Genomic DNA, 8,056 nt, shown 5'->3' with positions numbered 1-8,056 from the left:
GACATGTTTGTTTTCATGTGACGCGCATCATTTGGTCCAATCAATGACATCTTCGAGAAAGATAACTCCGCATGCGTGCTATGTGGTTTATTACAGCCACAAAGTCAAAATTATTCGTTGTTGTTGAATTCATAAGAATTCATGAATACAAAAATGTGTTTGTTGGTCGTATTTTAAGGTTAGTGTTTTTGTATTTGTATTTATTTTCTGGATTCCCAAGGGAGCATCTACTCTTCCTGGGGTCCAATCAGAATTACATACAATAAACAATACTTAACACATCACTACTCTACCATAACATATCTACAATACAAAGTCAATAATACAGCAAAATAACAATATTCAAATGTATGTGTGTGTAGAGTGCATCTGTTAGCAATATCTAATGCATATGGGCTAATGCCAATGTTCTAAAATCTAATAGGCCTACTGGAACTAGATGCGTGTAGGACTGATATATTGATTCAAATGCAAACTTCACACATTGAATGTTAAAAGTTTGTGATGACAGTGCAATAAGATACTGACACACTTGCACACATTCTGCACCAAATCCATTTTGTAAATATGTACATTTCCTAAATGTGTTAAGTTATTTTAAAATAGGCTAATTGTCTGCTTTGTCTGTAGCTTAGTAAACTTAACTCCAACTAAATGTCCAACCAAATGGAGTTGAGTAGCAATGAGTGTTGGCGGAGTGTACCACCACCGACTACATCGAGACTCAAGTAGCTATCAGTTGGTAGACCTACTAGTAAAAATGTCCATTCTTTAAATTAACACTTTCCTTGTACTTATGTTTGTCCTGTGTAACTATGAGCTTTTCTTTGGGTGCTGAAATCTGTTGTTTTTGATAAAATTATCATTTTACGTGACCTCTGACAAGCTAGCCGTTGTTTGTTAATGGAGAAGTAGCAGCCCATCATTGCATGGCAGATTTTTTGGCAAAATGCAATTTTTATAAATAAAAAAACAATAGATTCCAAATTCAACTGAAAACACTATAACAATCAGAACAAGCACAGGTAGGATACACCCCCTTGAGGGGGCCACCCCTTTATGGTTGATCATTAACTGAAATTTAGGCACCGGCTAGCCCAGTTAGCTAACTAGCAAATTCACAAGCAGAAAGTCTAAGATGAAATACATTCTAGCCAGATGGTTAGCATAAACTAATGTCTGCTAGCATAGCTAGCTAACCCCCAGTTAGCATGATTAGGATTATGGTTAGGGTTCAGAGTTCAAATAGGGGCCAGGGTCAGGATTAGAATAGGGGTTAGGTTAGGGTCAGAACAGGGGTTAGGGTTTAGGGTTAGGTTAGGGTCAGAATAGGAGTTAGGGCAAAATGCCAATTTCCTAAAAAAAAAAAGCATTTTATTAAATAAAGAAAAATCTGTCAATTTTCCTTTTTAACTTGTTACCCTAAACATGGCCATCATCCACCTACAATTTATTTTCAAAACGTTGCTTTTTTCAGCAATTAGACATTGATCTTAGGGGGGCGTCTTACCCCATGGCACCCTACACAGTAAGTGTTAAACAATGGATATTTATAAAAAGTATTGAGTGGTAGTGCACGCTTGAAGTTGTAACTTCCTATTTCACCACCCAAAGAAAAGCCTGCAAACATAGGTACAAGGAAAACATTAAGTATTGACTAATAGTGACTCGATGTACTGGTGGTACACTCTTCTGGGCTCATCGTACTATAACCTTGTATCCATATTACAGGGATCTAAACTATAGCTACTTTGTCTGTAAATTGTCAGTTGTCAGCTTACTGTACGGTTCATTGCGCCATCTTGGTCAGGGTGTTATTGTAAAAGACAATGTGTTCTCAATGACTTGCCTGGTTAAATAAAGGCACACAAAAAAATATACTCCTGATCACATCTTGACACAGATGCCCATCTGTATATTACTATATATCACACAAACAGACAGAACCATAGACCACACAAGCTATAAAATCTTACAAAGCAATTCTGTATGCAAGGTCCTTGCAAATACTGTACATAACAAGAGTACAGTGCAAGGTAAAGGTCAAAAATAGGTCTATGATAAATACAATGAAAAAGTCAAGAAGAGTATGTTAAGAATGTCAACAGGACTCTTTATTCAGTCCCAGACTAACTTGGTGTGTGTGCGTGTTGAGAAGTCTGATGGTTCTCAGTGCCACAAATTAATTAAGTCCTGGGCCCATATTCATAAAGCGTTTCAGGGTAATGGTGGTGATATGGGATCAGTTTGGTTTATGGATAAAAAATTCTATAATTACATGGACGGGGGTACCTGATCCAAAATAGTCTCTCCTACTTTCTGAATAAGGCCCGTTTGTCCTTACTTTAGGCCTTAGGAAATGTCAGCTGGATGGCATCCGGGTGTATTCAGTGTTCTGAATATGTGAGGAGTGGCCGAAAATGTGTTGTGCTAGAGTGAATGTGAATCTATCACTCAGGACAAGGACAGTGATGCTCATGAATGTGGTTGAAGCAACTGTTTTTATTTGATTAAATATGACTATGAAAGTTTACCATGCGTGAATGTATCAAATGTTTCCTGACAATAGGTGCAGCCAAAAATCATAAGAACATTTGAAGAGAATAGACACGAGCCACGCGACTCTCGCTGAAAAGCTTTTATAATTGTAAGTTAAAAACATGTAATTTTGTCCATCAAATCATTACAACAGCTACAGATAGACGGGTTGGCTGACAACGTCATGAAAATGATGCGCCTGCATCGATGTGGCCAGAAGGCGTGCATTGGTGTGATTCTGAATGGTCAGATAGCTAGCAACAATGACAAGAAGCTGCCATAAGGGGAATCGTTGGTGGTTTGTTTCAGCTCATTGTATCTTGTTATTGTTATGTCTTGTTTTTAGGTGTTTTGACAGATGTCATGTCCATGCTAATATGGCTGAAATTTGCTAGCTAGCTAACCAACAACTGTAATAATGTATTTGAGAGACAACAAGTGATCATTGTGCAAATGTATTTATGTTTTCAATAAAGATTTGGATACGAAATATAATTTACATGTTGTCAACAGTCTAAGCCAACCCTGTCTGTTTTGCCCCATAGTTGCACACGCATCGCTTTTGTTGCTAAACAATCAACTCGTCTATACTGATACCAGTACACTGATGGACAGTCCTGGGCCTTAAGATGCTTTTGGGAAACCGGGCCCTGGTAGAGATCACACACTCAAAACACACCACCCCCAGTTTAAGCATTTTCCAAAATGGTAAAGGTAGAAGAAAGGCCGAAAGAGGCAGTACAGTTACCTTTTAATCGTCCTACTAAATACTATACAGTTGGAATTTAGATTATGACAATTTAATTTAACCCAGTGGCAATATGAGATTTTTTTTAAAAATCAAAGCAGTCACCCCACCAATTTTTTTAGGTAAACAGCTGAGGGATGGGACTGTAACCACTCTCAAATTCATAACTGGGTTATGGATGCCTGAACTGACCATACATTTGATCAAAATGGTAGCTTTAACCATGTTTTGAAGCTATACAGTGTTTGTTTGCAATGATAATGGTTTATATTCTGGGTTCTGATGGGGGGTAAAACGGTTAAACTAAGCTCATGAGGCATTAATAATAAAACCATTATCATTGCAAACAAACACTGTATAGCTTCAAAACATGGTTAAAGCTACCATTTTGATATATATATCATAAAGTGTCTTTAGAATGTAATCACACCCCTTGACTTTTTCAACATTTTATTGCTTAACAAAGTGGGATTAAAATTGATTTAATTGTAATTGTTTATCAATTATCTACACAAAAAATACTCTAATGTCAAAGTGGAAGAAAAATTCTAACATTTGTAAAATAATTATGAAAATAAAACACTAATATACCTTGATGTGATAAATATTCAACCCACTGAGTCCATACATGTTAGAACCACATTTGGCAGCGGTTGCAGCTGTGATTCTTTCTGGGTAAGTCTCTAAGAGCTTTGCACACCTGGATTGTACAATATTTGCACATTATTCTTTAAAAAGTTATTCAAGCTCTGTCAAGTTGGTTGTTGATCATAGCTAGACAGCCATTTTCAAGTCTTGCCATAGATTTTCAAGACGATTTAAGTCAAAACTGGAAATGGGCCACAGGAACATTCAATGTCGTGTTGGTAAGCAACTCCAGTGTACATTTGTCCTGCTGAAAGATGAATTTGTCTCCCAGTGTCTGCTGGAAAGCAGACTGAACCAGCAGACACTGGGAGTGTTACTCAGTAACGTGTTGTGTTGGATATGCCTTAAAAATAACACCTTGAATTCACGACAAAGTTAATTTCTTTGTCACATTTTTTACAGTTTTACTTTAGTTGATCATGCGAACTGGGATATGTTCCGGGTAGCCTCTGAGAATAACATTGACGCTAACACAGACACGGTGACTGAGTTCATCAGGAAGTGTATAGGGGATGTTTTCCCACGGTGACTATTAGAACCTACCGAAACCAGAAACTGTGGATAGATGGCAGCATTCGAGCAAAACTGAAAGTGCAAACCATCATAATCACCGGGGGGCACACTGCCTGACCTCCAGGACACCTACAGCACCCGATGACACAGGAAGGCCAAAAAGATCATCTAGGACATCAACCACCCAAGCCATGGCCTATTCACCTCGCTATCATCCAGAAGGCGAGGTCAGCACAGGTGCATCAAAGCTGAGACAGAGAGACTGAACAACAGCTTTTATCTTAAGGCCATCAGACAGTTAAATAGCCATCACTAGCCGGCTACCACCCGGTTACTCAACCATGCACCTTAGAGGCTGCTGCCATATATACATAGACATGGAATCACTGGCCACTTTAATAATGGAACACTAGTCACTTTAATTGTTACGTACTGCTTTATTCATCTCACATGTACAGTGAGCTCCAAAATTACTGGTACTCCTTACTGGCAATGCACAAACAATGCTTTAAAAAATATAAGCAATTTCATTATAGAGATAAACTCAAAATATCAACAAGTGAGAAATATTGTACTTTACTCACGTTTCAATGGAACCCACCAAAATCATTTATTGATTTAATAAAAAATCTATGTCCTCCAAATCAAGGTTTCATAATGAATGGCAACCTTAAAGATTAGTGTAAATAGCATCTACCAAAATTAAACAAGGAATTAAATTCCACTTATTTAAATGTATCTAAGTCTTAAGGAACTATATTGAGCCATTACATCACTTCCGGTTTCACTAGGATATAAAAATGAGGTAACACACATGCAATATCCCTTTGTCATCCAACACCATGAAGAAAACAAAAGAACTGGGAGTTCAAAAGAGACAGATGGTCGTAGACCTTCATAAATCTGGTAATGGCTGCAAGAAGATCCACAAACGATTGAATATACCACTGAGCACTGTCAGGGCAATTATAAAAAAATTCAAAAGATATGGAACAGTTGAAAACCTCACGGGTAGAAGACACAAATGCATTTTGCCCCCCAGGATAGGGAGGAGGATGGTGAGAGAAGCAGCAAAACCCCCAAGAATCACTGTGAAAGAATTGCAGGCCTTGGTGGCGTCTTGGGGTCACCAGGTTTCAAAAAGCACCATCAGACGCCACCTCCACAACCACAGGCTCTTTGGAAGGGTTGTCAGAAGAAAGCCCTTTCTGACTCCAAGACAGACGCAAGCGCTTAGAGTTTGCCAAACGTCATTTAAATTATGCCTAGAAGAAAGTGCTCTGGTCAGATGAGACCAAAATTGAACGTTTTGGTCAGATACAGCATCGGCATGTTTGGCGTCGAAACAGAGATATGAAATATGGTGGTGGGTCAGTGATGTCTTGGGGCTGTTTTAATTCCAGAGGTCCAGGGGCACTGTTTAAGATTGATGGCATAATGAATTCCACTAAGTATCAGGCAATTTTGTCTGACAATCTGGTTTCCTTTGCCAGAAGGCTGGGACTTGGTCGTAGGTGGACTTTCCAACAAGACAATGACCCAAAACAAACCTCAAGATCCACACAGAAATGGTTCTGTGACAACAAAATCAATGTTCTGCCTTGGCCATCTCAGTCGCCGGACCTCAATCCAATCGAAAACCTGTGGGCTGAGTTGAAGAGGGCAGTTGATAAGCGCAAACCCAAGAATGTGAAGGATCTTGAAAGGATCTACATAGAGGAATGGTCCAAAATCCCTCCAAATGTGTTCTTTATCATTGTCAAACATTACAGGAAAAGACTCCATGTTGTCATCCTTCACAGAGGTGGTTGCACTAAGTACTAAATGAGGAGTGCCAATAATTATGAAACCTTGATTTTGGTGACATTTTTATTAAATAATTGTATGATTTGGGTTGGTTTCATTGCAACATTAATAAAGTACAGTACTTCTCACATGTTGGTATTTTGAGTTTCTCTCTATAATTATTTTTTTAAGTATTGTTTGTGCATTCCTAGTCAGGGGTGCCAGTCATTTTGGAGCCCACTGTATATACTGTATTCTATTGTACTGTATTTTAGTCAATGCCACTCCGACATTGCTCGTCCTAATATTTATATATTTCTTAATTCCATTCGTTTACTTTTTAGATTTGTGTATTATTGTGAATTGTTAGATACTACTGCAATGTTGGAACACAAGCATTTCGCTACACCCACAATAACTACTGCTAAATATGTGCATGTGACCAATAACATTTGATTTGATGTTTTGGAATTTTTTTATTATGGAAAAGGCTTCCTTCTTTTCACTCTGTCATTTAGGTTAGTATTGTGGATTAACTACAATGTTGATTCATCCTCAGTTTTCTCCTATCACAGCTATTAAACTCTAACTGTTTTAAAGTCATATTTGGCCTTATGGTGAAATCCCTAAGCGGTAACTGAGTTAGGCAACTGAGTTAGGAAGGATGCCTGTATCTTTATAGTGACTGGGTATATTGATACACCATCCAAAGTGTAATTAAGAACTTCACCATGCTCAAAGGGATATTCAATGTCTGCTATTTTTTATTACCAGTCTACCAATAAGTGCTCTTTGCGAGGCATTGGAAAACCTCCCTGGTCTTTGTGGATGAATCTGTGTTTGAAATTCACTGCTCGACTGAGGTACCTTACAGATAATTGTATGTGTCGGGTACAGAGATGAGTTAGTTATTAAAAAATCATGTTAAACACTATTATTGTACACAGAGTGAGTCCACACAACATATTATGTGACTTGTGATTGTACTCCTGAACTTATTTAGGCTTGCCATAACAAAGGGCTTGAATACTTACTGACCCAAGAAATTTCAAAAAACATGAATCCACTTTGGCATTATAGGGTATTGTGTGTAGGCCAGTGACACAAAATCTACATTTAATCCATTTTAAATTGGCTGTACCACAACAAAACATGGAAAAGGTCAAGGGGTGTGAATCATAAAATGTATGTTCCAATCCTAGGTGGTGTGTTGCTGGTGTCAGTCCTGTAGAGCAGTGTTTGTGGTTTTTGGGATCATAAAGAACCTTGGTTTCTGACACACACACCACAATTCATCCCACACACATAGACACATAGATCCACACGTATACAGTGACAGACACAATCATACAACCTAAAAAAGACAGATGTCAGCAGAATGATGTCTGTCTGTGGTGTTCTCTTGGACCAACGGTGCAGCAGTGACACAGACACACCTGCAAATGTCACCACACAGGTTGTTCTCTCTCTAGTCTCAACTCAATGCTGTGAAACCATAGGATGTCTTTGTCCCAATACACTTAATTGGTTTCCTTTCTTTGTCTCCTTTCCTTCACAACAGCTGATCTGACAGGCCTAGACAGGTGAAATGCACTGGTGGATCTCTAGCCTGTGCTCACATCTAACAGTGGTGAAGAAGGAAATAAGATGAGGGAAGAAAGACTTGAGTATTGGGATATACTTGGATGTCAGGGGTAGGGAAGAAGGGAGGGCAAAGTGAATCACAGGGGTGTCTGAGGGGAGAGAGGTTACTCAACAAAACAAATAAACCGTTTGTTTACTTTTCTGTTCTCTCTTTATTATTTCTATACTAGTGCTAAATTG

This window comes from Salmo salar, chromosome 04 (genome assembly GCF_965601325.2).
Source record: "Salmo salar chromosome 04, fSalSal1, whole genome shotgun sequence".
In the NCBI taxonomy this organism is placed as follows: domain Eukaryota; kingdom Metazoa; phylum Chordata; class Actinopteri; order Salmoniformes; family Salmonidae; genus Salmo; species Salmo salar.
The sequence above is the reverse complement of the archived record's forward strand: the minus strand, read 5'-3'. Positions refer to the sequence as shown.